Genomic DNA, 15,151 nt, shown 5'->3' with positions numbered 1-15,151 from the left:
TCTGCACTTTTACCTAGGTTATAAGAGCTATGTGAGAGATCTTAAAGTAGCACAGTAGGGCTACCTCATCCCAACAGCAATTTGGTCATCCAGAAAACTGGGAACATAAATTGCACAGAAAGCCTTGTAAACTTTCTAAACCTTCAAGTGTACCTGTAAGCACTGCTAAAGAGGAGTAGACCACAGCAAAATAAATCAGCATAGAGTTAGTTAGGTTATGAGCAGTCCGAATATAAACAATGTTCAAGTGACAGATCGCGTGATTCATCTATTGAAAATAGCCTCAGTGACTCCTTGCATTAAAAATGTTATTTGTCATGACTAGATAGATGGCTCAATGGTCAATAGCACTGGCTTCTCTTGCAGAGGATCTGTGTTTGGTTCCCAGCACCTACATTGTGGCTAATGATCATCTTATACCTCCAGTTCCAGAGTTTTTGATGCCATCTTCTGGCCTACAAGGTATTGCAAACACATGGTATATTTACATACATGCAGGCAAACACTTATACGCATAAAATAAAAGTATATTTGAAGCCGGGCATGGTAGCGCACACCTTTAATCCCAGCACTGGGGAGGCAGGGGCATGCAGATCTCTGGGAGTTCAAGGCCAGCCTGGTCTACATAGTAAGCTCCAAGACAGCTGGGGCTACAGGGAGACCCTGTCTCAAAAAGACATATATATATATAGTTTTAAATGTTATTTCTCCAACTGAATAACAAAATGTAGAACGAGAAAACAATCACAGTCCTCTTGTCTAAGCAGTCCTCATCCTCAAAAAACCTCCCAGGAGGTCAAATTCCATGAGCAGTGCAGGAACAGCAGCAGAAATACAAGATACGGTAGATGGAAGCAGTAAGACACAGGAGGACATGAGGTTTGTATCTGAAGATACATAAGAAGGAGATGGGAATGTCAGCATGTCAGAATGAATGGCAGAAATGGTGGATGGCAGATTTGTTGTAAACTAATACACATTTATTGCATAGCAAAATACTATGTTGGCAGGGTATTTGGATCTGATGGAGAACATATCTTCGTATCTAATGATAGGAGTAATATGAGGTGGTAGGAGGAATTGGCTTAACCATGCTCAGAGCTGTTCTAGATTAGTATGAAACAGGAGTGATATTCTGTTTGCAGAAGTATTCCTGGAGTGAAGTGGTCGTACTTCTGTCTCTTCAATGTGGTGCTGTTAAATCCAGAGATCTGTGCTCCAAGGCACAAGCTGCCTCTCAGAGACAATGTGAATTATATTTGAAAGAGTTGTTTCTTCCTCTCATGGTAGCATGTGCCCAGAGTAAGGATTAAAAATGCCACGCAGTGGTACTTACAGATGATGCAGATGCCTGAGATGAGGTGCCTGTCCAGACCACAAAAGAATAGCCACCATTTATTCATAGCGTAAAACAGTACAGACTTTTCAACTATGTTAGAAGCAAAAATGTGGACAAATTTGTTTTAGATGAAAAGGAATTCACAATTAGATTGGGAATCAAAGGCTGCTCTAAGTACAGAGAATAGATGTAGGGGCCACCCAGATGTCATTTATAACTACGTCCCAAGACATTTTGTTCAAATGCCTCAAGGGAAGAAGGAAGCATACAATTGTCAGTCATTTCTGCCGGGGGTTCGAACCAGCGACCCCCGGGCCGTGATGATTGGGGATGAGTAAGCACGCCGTTCGCCAGGCCACGCAGCCCCCAGTACGGGGGACAATCAGATGCAACGGGGAGCCTAGTCAAGCAGGAACTCATTTATTGAAGGTGTTACAGAGCTTATAAAGGCACCTGGAAATCCTCCCCTCTCCCCCTGAGGACGTATCTTAAGGATGGTCAAGCGCTGATCATGCACTCCTCAGCAGTGTGGAAGTATTCTTCAGACTTTCAAAGCAAGCCAGGCCACGCCCCCAGTAACTCCTTTTGGACCTCTGCAAGGTGGGGCCTTTAGGTCCCCACAATTTCAGCATATAGCCTTCCAGTGTGTACAGTACATCTATCATCAACTGCCAACAGTTGCTGCAGACTTTCTCCAGGACCAGCTATTGGTACTGCACCCAACTCCACGAGTGTGAGGAGGATGTCTTCTCCACCCACTGCTTCCCTGGCAGCAATGACCTCCATCCTGAGCACAGGACTAAATACTGTGAGGCACATGTTCCTTGAAACCACAGCAAGCTATTCTCCTTATTCTGTACTTCAAGGTAACTCCTTCACTGGGAGATAGGCAGAATAATTAGGGTATTTCCATGTTGACTTTTATAACAGAATTAGTATAGATCTTTAAATGCCTATAACCTTAAAATTCTGAGGCTTCAGTTATAAAAATCTATTTGTTTAATAGATTTGTGAAAATGGTTCTTTGTATTGGAGATCTTTCATACACCTGGGTCTGTTCAGAGGTGGTGGAAATTGACAGTGGAGTACTCCCATTGTAAGTTGATATCCATCACACCTCCGATAAAATATAGAATATTGTATAGTCGCATTTTATACGTGGTGGACAAGTGAAACTGCTCCAACCATTTGTAATTATGATGCACAGTGTAACCAGTGTATAAGTCTGTCACAGTATTTCTTCCTCAAGGTACAAATAACTCACTAATCACAAGTGAAAGTGTTTATCTTGAGCTTACCTGGAGGGTTAGGATGACATCACTGCTCATGTCTTACCAGTGCACTTATCTCAGGTGTCTTCTCAGAGTTAGAGTCATGTGTGGTGGATGCCACAATGAGGCAGGTCCTAATACAAGAAAGACTGAACTCCTGAATCCCTTAAACCAAGAGTTAGCCAAATCTGTTCTCAGAACTGTTTCTTTCTGTTATCTCTTGGTACTGTTTCTCCAATCAAAGACATATTCTCTTTGTTTTTGTTAAACAATTTGCCCAGCATGGTATAGGAGATAAATGAGGAACTTTGTCCTACCAATGAATAATTTGCCTTGTCTGACCCCCTCACCACTGACCCAGAATAGCATACAAATCCATAGACAGATGGTATTACTCAAAGTCCATGGGTTGTTTGCAACATACACTGTGGAGAATTCATCATTTCCAATGGTCACTGCTTCCAGTGATGATAATATTCACAACACACATACACACATGCACACACACATGCACACACACATTATTCTGGACTGGTACAAGGAAGTGCCATAAGGGAGAAATATGGAATATAGTCTAAATTTAAAACTATGTGTTTAGCTTATCTTGTAGAGGAGGAGCCCAGGACTGAGAAAAACTATGTGCATTGTTTTCCTAAAGGTTACCTATATTTAAATTAGCTGATTACATTGTAGGAAGGAGAATTGAATACACAGTGTTAAATGATCTCAAAATATAAGATTAACTTTTACAAATCTAGGCAAGACAGGAGGGGTTCCCAGGACAGTTGTTCCCAAAGCCATGCAGAGTTGTAGATACAGGAGGTGTTTGATTTTGCAGTCTGCAGGTGTTTGATTTTGCAGGCCCTGGCTCTGCTCACAATGATATGCTGATGGACCTTTTTTCATTAAGATTTAGGAGGCAGGAAAATCAAGAACTTCTTTCTTGCTTGTTAAGTGTTAAAAATTTGAGTTTCTGATCAAAATAATATTGTATTGTTAAAAATTTTTTTACATAATATATATACCCTGTTACATACAATAAGCACATGAAGAATAGGTGTGTATAAGTTTGTGTTGACTTTATTTGGAAATTGGAATAGGGAAAAATGGTGCTAGAGTGATGACTCAGCAGTTAAGATCACTGGTTGCTTTTGCAGAGGAACTGAGTTTAGTTCCCAGCACCCACATGGTGGCTAACAACCATCTGTAACTCCAGTTCCAGGGAAATCTGACACCCTATTCTGGTCACCCACAGGCACATGGTTGCACTTACATACATGCAGAAAAAAATTCATACACATAAAAAATAAAGATAGAATAAATTTATATATAATGGGTAGATTATGAATTTAGCTCAGCTGTAGTTTTTTTGCCTAGTTTGTGTAATGCCTTAGTTTTAATCCCAGCACCACAAAAATTATTATTTTAAATTAAATAAGTTAAGGGGGCTGGAGAGATGACTCAGTGGTTAAGAACACTGGTTGTTCTTGCAGAAGACCCAGGTTCGAATCCCAGCACCCACATGACAGGTAACAACTGTCCATAACTCCAGTTCCAGGGCATTTGACAGCCTCTTCTGATCTCCGCGGGCATTGCACGACATGGGTGCACTTACCTACGTGCAGGCAATATACGCATATACATAAAATAAAAATAATAAAAAAATTTTAAAACAATTTTAAAAACAAAACAATGCTTAAATTATGACTTTGGAAAAAAAGTAACATTAATTGAATTTAATATAAGGCAATTACATACTCCACTTGGATAAAACAAATTGATGAGGCAGAGAGTTCAGTATAACTTAATAGACATAAATTATTCTGGAAATTTCATAAAAGTTTGAGGTAACTATAGTGAACAAAAATAGAAAATCAAAAAAGAATTACTAGAGATACGGATATTGTTCAGTGGTAGAGCACTTATCAGAAGTAAGGATGCCCTTTTATGATTAGGAAATCTATCTCCAAGAAAAATATTATTATGAATTTGAGACTTAAAAACAAACACTGGGGCTTAGTGAGATGGCTTAGTAAAGTGTTTGAGGTAAAAACATGAGAACCCCCATAAAATAACAGGCATGAGTCCTAGCACTGGATGCTGGGGAGATTGGAGATGGGAGGATGGAGATGGGAGGATACTGGAGCTAGTTGGCCAGACAGTTTTGCTGAAGCCATGAATTCTGGATTCAGTGAGAGACTGCCTCAAAAATAGAGATTCATAGAAGACATAATTTCAACTTCTGGCCTTCACAAGCAGTGGCACACATGTGCAAGCAACCACAGGTACATGTACACACATATACATGAACACACACATACACATCATGCACACACAAATCAAAACACAAGTCCAAGTTGTATAAGTAAAGGCATATAAATCTATCATGACAGTAAACAAGAAAGTAGCTCTCACAGCAGGAGAGCTCAGCAATGTCTCAGTAAACACTACCACAAACATTTTGAGCAAAAGAGAACTAGGGATGTGGGCTCATTTTAATTGAGTATTTTTGTAATGTTTTGTAGCCATTCAAAGACATAGGCTTCATTGTGATGCTATCAAATACATATATACATATATATATATATATATATGATTATACTTTATTCTCATTTAACCCCCTCACACATTTTCCAACTTGCCTTCTCTTAGGCTGACCTCATTCCTACACCCCAATTAGTAACCCCTTCTGCTTTCATGATACATATATCCTCATAACTCCCACTTGATCTCTTCTTTCCTCTCCCTGCAAATCTCTTCTTCTCCTCTCCTCTCTCATGGTCCTATTTCTAATATACATATTAGGGTAATATTCATATATATTACATACACAATATGTCAAATACATAATACATACAAAAATGCATACATATATATATATATGTACGTATTTTGCAGAAGTCAAAAATTAGAAAAAACTCTCCAATTTTTTATTATTCTGGTGTATGGACTGTTATATTCCAATGTAAAGAATAGTTTCTTTACATATGCAGCATTTACAAATATTAGTTATATATGCTATCGAATTTCAGTGGTTTTAAATTTTATAGATGATATACTCTAGCCATAATAGAACTGAGATAGAAATAAATAACAAAAAACAACATATAGAAAACACTAATCTTTGGATATTAGCTAATTTAGTTTTAAATAACTCATAAAAAATAGATAAAAGAAACAGGTGCAATTTGAGCTAGACCATATTTTAAAATAAATAATAAAATGTGTTTATATCAAACATTTGTGGAATATATAGCTAAATCAATTATTTATAAAATTTTTATACCATTAAATATATGTAGTTGAAAGTGAAGGATGAAATTCAATATACTAGCATCAATAAAAGCATATATACTGTATATAAAATAAAGTGGAATACACATGAATTGTGAAGGCCAAAATCAACAAATTTGGAACATGTAAAAATTAAACATAATGATAGATTTAATTATTTTCGAATAAGCTAAAGCAACTGAGAAGTCTTTATATGAATTAAAAACATAACAAAAGTCTTTAACAAGTGAACAAAATAAGAAAAGCTGAAAAATTAACAAGATAATATGAATAATTTTAGGCCTACAAAATTAAAATATTAGGAAAAACCAAATGTAGTAAAATATGCTAACCATGATGAGATAGGAAGATCCAAAAATACCAAGAGTTCTGTAATAATTATAAATAATAGGCCCAGAAGAATAGGAAATGTTCCAACTGGTAGAATTTACAGTTAGCCCTAAGAGCAAACTCTTCTAAATATTTGAGGAAGTGATAATGCTCACTCATCCCAAATTTTGGCAAAAAGTGAAAAATGTAAAAATTTAGTTTTGTGAAGCTAATGCAATTCTGCTATGAAACTCAGATAAGAATATCAGAGAGACTCTAAATGCCATCAAGCAATATTGCATGAAATTCACAGAAATTCAATAAAAATAAAATTAGAAAGAAATATTACAATGTGAAAATTAGAAATGTGAGGCTAACTCAGTTTTCTGGAGACAATGGCTAAACACTATGCAAAGAAAACCTTAATAAAACCTCAAAACAGTCTTCAATGAAGAGTTACAAAGTAGCTGAGCCTCGGGAGACCTTATTAGTAGTGAGTCAAGTGCTCACAGTGTGCGGAGCGCCTTCTCTCTGTGTTCTCCCATAAGCACTGCACAGGGCAGGTACTGTTTGAAATCCATACTCTGCATTGCCCATTCCTCCCCACAGCACTGGGAAATTGGTCTGTGGTTACCCACCCTGTATCACTTTATTTAAATCACACTGCTTTCCTAAGACAGAATAACAGTTTCCAAATGTGTTCAGAAATTCAGATTGCAAAGTACAATGAATGAGTTTTTTGTCAAAAATAAGAAAGGAACAAAGGAGGCAAAAATGGAGCAAGGAAGAAAGGCAGGGAGGGGAGGGAGAGAGAAACAAAACCCCCGGAAATTCCTGCTCAGTGATGCTGTACTGTAAGTAATGCCCTGGAAATCATGTAACTGTTGCTGCTGCATAGACGCTTTTTATACATTTATTTGAAATTAATTTTTGAACAGACCACAATTGCTAAGTTATTTGAAACATTTTGAAATAATAATTGACATTTTACCCAAAATTAGATGATTGTCTAAAAAACTAATTTTCCTAGGTGATCTGAGATGTGTTTAAAATATCTTAAGAGAGAAATGAAGTTCACCAGCAAACGCTGAGGGCAGGAATCATGGAGAGGAACAGACATATTTTACAACAGTACAGCCGTATAACAAAATGATAATTCTTAGTGTTTTGAAGAGTATGTATTTCTCACTTATGGGATGATGTGCAGTCTGTGCTTCTGTAAACCCAGCTGAGCTATTCCAAGCTTGGGCCAAGATCCCTGCTTGTGTTTGTTTCTCCAGGTTTCTTCTCATTTTGCTTAGACCCCAGCACTACTATTTCTAGCACTGTTTTCCTTATGTCAAATGCCAGAGAGCAAACCAAGGAATGAAGACATCCTTAGAGACTATGATCCCCTTACATCCACTAACATTTCATCTACCCAAACAAGCTGCACAATAAAAGCCAGGGTCAACAGCTCAGGGAAAAGATGCCAGACTCATTCTTGTGAGACTTTTATGGAACTACGAAGTGGCACAGAGTGTTGTGAATGGGTAATTCCTCAACACACATAGATGAGGAATTGCGAAAATAACTCAATAGACCATTTTAGGGACCTCCCCATTCCCATATTTCTTGAAGAATTTCTGTCTATAAATGTTAGAGAGTCTTAAATAGTAAAAGCTGCATTTGATTTATTTCCTGTGTTAACCTAAGATATTAAAAGCCTAGGTGAATTTTCCATTTATTACCCTAGCTTAGAAATGGAAAAATTATCCATAGGGGCAAAAATTTAATCTGAGGGAAAAGTTAATGTGGGCAGCAAACAGCAAGCTCTCAATATTCAGAACTGTGGTTTCTGGAGTCTCTTTTCTGAAACATATTAATCTCTAAATTTGTTTTTCATTTTACCATTAGTTTTTTTCCATAAATACAGGGAAAAATATGTGTGGAAGATGCAAGATTCCTAGGACAGTGTTACTGACTCAAAAAGATAGCACTAAATCTTAGCATAAAAATATTAGCCCAGACACAGCTTCTGGCATCCTGGTGCCAGCACCTTTCCTGGGTAAGACCAGCTGTGCCCACCACGCCTTGACCACCCCCAGCCACTTTCACTCTCCCAGCTCCCCTGCCATGTCTCTCCTTCCAGCCTGGGTACTGGTCCATTTCTTGTCTTGGCACTCCAGACACTGGAGCTAACCTCTCGGCCTAGAGCCACCACTGCTTCCTGATCCTTTGCATCCAGAACAACCCAATCCCTCCCTGCGGTTGCCAGGAGCCCTCTGGGCCGGGTCTACCCCCCCACACACACACACACCTCCCTTTGCTTCCCTGGGCTGCACAGCCTCCAGCCTCCATTGACCTGGTGCCCACACCTTTATTGGGAAGGTCCAGTGGCACCCACCATGCCTGGACTCCCCCAGCCTCATTCACCCTCCCAGCTCCCCTCCTAGACTGGGTACTGGCCCATTTCTTGTCTTGGAAACACAGACACCTGGACTGATCTCTAGGCAGGCCCAGAATCCCCATGACTTCTGGGTCATTTGCATCCAGACCAATTCAGTGCCTCCCAGTAGTCCCCAGGAGCCCTCGGGGCATCTTCCCACCCCACCTCCCTTGGCATCCATGGGTGGCACAGCCACCAGCTTCCTGAGACCAGCATCTTTCCTGGGCCCTGTTCCCAAGCCAACACAGTCCCCAAATTCCTGAAGGCAGCATCTTTCCTGGAGGGATCCAGACATTACTAGAAAGCCTGAGAGCATCTGAGCCTCATCTCATTTGGCCCTCTGTGGGAACTCCTGAAGACAAAAGCAATTAAGCCACTTCAATATAAAATCAAAAGAGAGAACCTGAAGCCTAGGCCAACCAGCTTTTCATGCCCAACAAGTAAACCACAAAGGCACATAAAGTTTACAAAAAGAAGCAGATCTAAACCCAATAAAGGAAGGCTTGAATCTCACACAAGAATCAGAAACTATGAAAGAAATTTACGCGTCAAAGTCACAGAGAAAAAATAATAACATGAAAAAACAAAATAAATATATCCCCACCAAGTGCCAATAGTCCTCTAGAGGAGTACAATAAGAACCCCCTAGAGATAACACAGGACAGGGAACTCAAAAGGACAATTATAAACATGATACAAGATTTCAGTGAATTAAAAGAACACACAAACAAAAAAAGATTATGAAAAATTTAAGAAAACACAAGAATGGAATATGCAAGAATTCTGAGACACCATAAAAAGACCAAACCTACAAATCATAGGCATATAGGAAGGAGAAGAATCCCAGGATAATGGTATGGACCAGATCTTCAACAGGATTGTAGAAGAAAATTTCCCCAAATTAAAGAAAGCATGCCCATACAAATACAAGAAGCATATAGAACACCATATAGACAAGACCAGAAAAGAAACTTTCCATAGCATATCATAGAAAAACACTAAACATTCAGAACAAAGAGACATTACTGAAAGCTACAAAGGAAAGTAACACATAAAGGAAAACCCATCAGGATTACAGCTGACATTTCAGTGCAAACTATGAAAGCAAGAAAAGCCTAGACCAAAGTATTCTCAGTTCTAAATGACCACAGATGCCAACCCAGATTACTTTACCCACCTAAAATGTCTATTATAGTTGAAGTAGAACAAAAACTTCCATGACATAAATAGGCTCAAAGAATTTATGTCCACAAAAAACCAGCCCTTCAGTGAATTCCTGAAGCAAAACAAAGAGCTGAAGAAAAGAATGACTATACCCAAGGGGTTATGGAAAAAAATTCAGTGAAGGTAAAACTGGGGAAATGCACATATATATCAAGAATGTAAACAGAACAAAAATGACAGGATTCAATACACATCTTTCTTTAATAACTTTAAATATCAATGAACTGCACTCCCCAGTCAATAGACACAGATTAATTGAATGGATTAAGAAACAAAACCCACATGCCTTTAATCCTAGCACTCGTCAGGCAGAGGCAGGCGGATCTCTGTGAGTTCAAGGCCAGCCTGGTCTACATAGTGAGTTCCAAGACAGCTGGGGCTACAGGGGGACCCTGTCTCAAAAAGACCAAAAGCAAGAAAAAAAATAAAAAAGAAATAAAACCCATCTTATTGTTGTCTACAAAAAACTCATCTCACTTTCAAGAACACACACTACCTTAAGGTGAAAGGATGGAAAAAAATATACCAAGAGAATGGTACTAAGATAAAAGCAGGCATTACAATTCTAGTATCTGATAAAATAGAATGTAAACTAAAACTAATCAGAAGAGGTAAAGAGGGCCACTTCATTCTGGTCAAAGGAACAATAAACCAAGAAGATATTACAATCATGAATATATATTCACCAAACTCTGGTGTACCCAACTTCATAAAAACAATACTACAGGACTTTAAGACCCACATTAATCCCAACTCATTAATAGTATGGAACTTCAATACACCACTGTCTCTATTAGATAAGTCAACATGACAAAGATTTAAAAGATAGACATGTGAATTAAACAATACCATATAACAAGTGGACCTAACAGACATCTACCGAATATTCCACCTAAGCACCAAAGAATATACTTTATATTCAGAGCCCCATGGAAACTTATCCAAAATCAACAATATACTGGGGCAAAAAATAAACCTCAACAAATACAAAAAGATTGAAATAATTCCATGCATTCTATCAGACCACAATGAAATAAAGCATAAAATCAACACCAGAAGAAATCACAGAAACCACATGAATATATGGAGATTAAACAACACACTCCTGAATGATGAATGGGTCAAATGAGAAATTAAGAAAGAAATAAAAGTATTCCTGGAATTAAATGAAAAGGACAATACAACACAAGAAAACCTCTGGGACATGCTGAAAGCTGTCTTTAGAGGGAAGTTTATAGCTCTAAGTGCCTACATCAAAAAATTGGAAAGAACACAAATAAATGACTTAACACTGCAACTGAAGACACTTGAAAAGCAACAACAAATGAAACAAAAAGCCAGGAGACAAGAAGAAATAACAAAAGTCAGAGCAGAAATTAATGAAATAAGAACAAAGAAAATAATACAAAGAATCAATGAATCCAAGAGCTGGTTCTTTGAAAACATAAAGATTGATAGACTGCTAGCAAAGTTAATGAAAAGAAAGAAAGAGCAACTCCAAATCAACAAAATCAGAGATGAAAGGGGAAACATCAAAACAGACACCAAAAAGGTCCAGAACATTATAAGGGAATACTTTAAAAACCTATATACTACTAAATTTTTAAACCTAAAAGAAATGGACAGGTATCTAAAAGCATAAGAACCACCAAAACTGCACCAAGAAGAGATTAACATCTTAAAGAGACCCATAACACAAAAGGAAATTGAAACAGTAATACAAAACCTCCTGACTAAAAAAAGCCCTGGACCAGATGAATTTACAGTAGAATTCTACCAGACATTTAAAGAGGATCTACATCTAATACTACTTAATTTATTAAGAAAGATAGATCTGGAGGGAAAACTTTCAAATTCCTTCTATGAAGCCAGCATCACTCTAATACCAAAGCCAGGTAAAGATACAACCAAAAGGGAAAAGTATAGACCCATATCCTTAATGAAAACAGATGCAAAAATTCTCAACAAAATACTTGCAAACTTCATAGAGACACACAGCAAAAAGATCATCCACCATGATCAGAGTGGCTTTATTCCACAGATGCAGTGATGGTTATATACATGTAAGTCAATAAACATCATAACCCATATAAATGGGCTCAAAGACAAAAACCACATGGTCATCTCAATAGATGTAGAGAAAGCCTTTGACAAAATTCAACATTCATTTATGTTCAAAGTCCTAAAGGGAATTAGACTGGAGGGAACATACCTCAACATAATTAAAGCTATGTATTACAAACTCACAGCCAACATCATTCTAAATGGAGAAAAACTGGAAGCATTCCCATTGAAAGCATGAACCAGACAAGGCTGTCCACTATCTCCATTCCTCTAACATAGTTCTTGAAATTCTTGCAAGAGCAATAAGACAAGAGAAGGAAATTAAAGGAGTAATAATTGGAAAAGAAGAGATCAAATTATCCCTTTTGCCAGTGATATATATCTAAGAGACGCCAAAAATCCCACCAGAAAACTCCTAAAAGTTATTAACAAATTCAAAAAAGTGGCAGGTTACAAAATTAATCTACAAAGTCTGGAGCCTTTCTATATACCAATAACAAGCAGTCTGAAAAAGAGCACATGGAAACACTCCTGTTTACAATAGCTGCAAAAAGATATAAAATATCTTGGAGTAAACCTGACCAAAGACATTAAAGAGCTGTATAATGAAAATTTTAAATCTTTAAAGAAAGAAATTGAGGAAGACATCAGAACATGGAAGGACCTCCTGTACTCATGGATTTCAAGAATTAATATTGTGAAAATGACCCTCCTACCAAAAGCCATTTATAGATTCAATGCAATGCCAATCAAAATCCTCAGGACACTTTTCACAGAATTGGAAAAAAACATCCTAAGATTCATATGGAAGCAGAAAAGACTTCGGATAGCCAAATCAAACCCTGAGCACTAAGAGCAATGCTGAGGGGATTACTATACGAGATTTTAAACCGTATTACAGAGCTACAGTCATAAAACCAACATGGTACTGGCAAAAAAAATAGACCATAGAGCAATGGAACAAAACTGAAGACTTAAATATGAGTACATGCAACTTCAGCCACCTGATGTATGACAAAGGGGCCAAGAACATTCACTGGAGGAAAGACAGAATATTCCAGAAATAGTGCTGGAAAAACTGGATCTCTATCTGTAGAAGAATGAAACTAAACCCTTATCTTTCACCTTGCACAAAGTCAATTCCAAATGGATCAAAGACCTCAATGTAAATCCTGAAACTCTGAAACTGTTAGAAGAAAACATGAGAAAAACCTACAAGATATAGGTGTAGGAAAGGATTTTCTAAACTGGACATCAATTGCTCAGGAAACAAGGTCAAGAATCAACAAATGGGATCTCATTAAACTAAAAAGCTTCTGTACATCAAAATAAACAGCCAAGAAAGTGAAGAGAAAACCCCCAGAATGGGAGAAAATCTTCACCAGTGACATATCTGACAGAGGTTTAAATTCCAGACTATATAAAAAACTCAAAAAACAAAGAATCAAGAAAGGAAGTTTAATTAAAAAAAAAAAAAAAAAAAAAAGAGGCTCCTAGCCTGCACTACTATCCTCAGGCCTCTTGGGGTAAGCCTATAGTGCAGCTCTCCGCACCGGGACTCCCTAAGCCACATTCACCCTTCCATGCCCCCCCATCTATACTCCTAGTTTGGGCCCTGCACCAGTCCTACTCTTGGGCCCCAGACACCTGGGAAACCAATACTGCTTCCTGATCCCTCTAACTCAGACCAACTCAGTCCCTTTCTTGGGCTCCAGGAGCACCGCTTCTGGTCCTGGCCCTGCCCGCACCTCTCTCTGCTTCCCTGGGCCTGCACCCCGGCTAACTCTCCTAGCCTGCACTACTATCCTCAGGCCTCTTGGGGTAAGTCTATAGCGCAGCTCTCCGCGCCGGGACTCCCTAAGCCACATTCACCCTTCCATCCCCCCCCCTGCCGTTCTATACTCCTAGTTCGGGCCATGCCCCATTCCTAGTCCTGGGGCCCCACACACCTGGGGAACCAATACTGCTTCCTGACCCTTCTCACCCAGACCAACTCAGTGCCTTTCTTGGGCCCCAGGAGCACCACTTCTGGTCCTGGCCCTGCCTTCACCTCCCTGTACTTCCCTGGTCCTGCAACACCCACCAGCCTCTTTCTGGGGCTGACAGCCTCTTTCTGGGGCTCCGAGGCTTACCTTTACTCTCCCTGATCCTTTGCATCTAGTACAACCCAGGTACTCAATCCACTCCCTGGGAAATCTTGGGGCTTCTTCCCTCCCCATCTGCCTTTGCATCCCTGCGTGGCGCGTCCATGGCCAGGGTCTCAGGTCAGTCCAACACACAAGATCGTGAGGCCAAAAGCATTCTTAGAAGATTCCAGACCTAAGGAGAAAGTCTGAAAACTTCTGATCCACATTGGAATTGGGCCACTGCGGAACTCCTGAAGACAAAATCAATCTGGCCTCGACAATATAAAATCAAAAGAGAGAACCAGAAGCTTAGATGAACCAGCTCTTCATACCCAAAAAGTAAACCACAAAGACACATAAAGTTCAAAAAAAGAAGCAGAACTAAACTTGAAGGCCCAAGTATCACACAAGAGTCAGAAAATAAAAAAGAAATTCACATGTCAAAATCACAGAGAAAAAATAATAACATGAAAAACCAAAATAACATATCCCCACCAAATACCAGTAATCCTCTAGAGGAGCACAATGAGAATCCCCTAGAGACAATGCAGGACATGGAACTCAAAAGAACAATGATGAAGATGATAAAAGAATTCAGTGAATTTAAAGAACACACAAACAAGGTAATCATAGAGCTGAAGAAGATAGGGATAAACTTCTGAATGAATTCAGAAAAGAGCTAGAAATATTGAAGAATACTCAGGCTGAAATAAAGAACGAAGTGAAACAATCCATAAGCCAGTTAGAAACGACAGGAGAAAGCCTCACCAATAGGATGAACGAAATGGAAAACAGAGTATCAAGATTGGAAGATAAAGTGGATGAACTGGACCACTCAAGCAAAGATTATGAAAAATTTAAGAAATCACAAGAATGGAATATGCAGGAATTGAGTGATACCATAAAAAGACCAAACTTGCGAATCATAGGCATACAAGAAGGAGAAGAATCCCAAGACAATGGCATGGACCAGATCTTCAACAGAATTGTGGAAGAAAATTTCCCAAACTTAAAGAAAGACATGCCCATACAAATAAAAGAAGCATACAGAACACCAAACAGAAAGGACCAGAACAGAAACTCTCCACGACACATC

Source organism: Nannospalax galili, unplaced genomic scaffold (genome assembly GCF_000622305.1).
Source record: "Nannospalax galili isolate Female #2095 unplaced genomic scaffold, S.galili_v1.0 scaffold168, whole genome shotgun sequence".
Lineage (NCBI taxonomy): Eukaryota > Metazoa > Chordata > Mammalia > Rodentia > Spalacidae > Nannospalax > Nannospalax galili.
Note: the sequence above shows the minus strand (reverse complement) of the source record.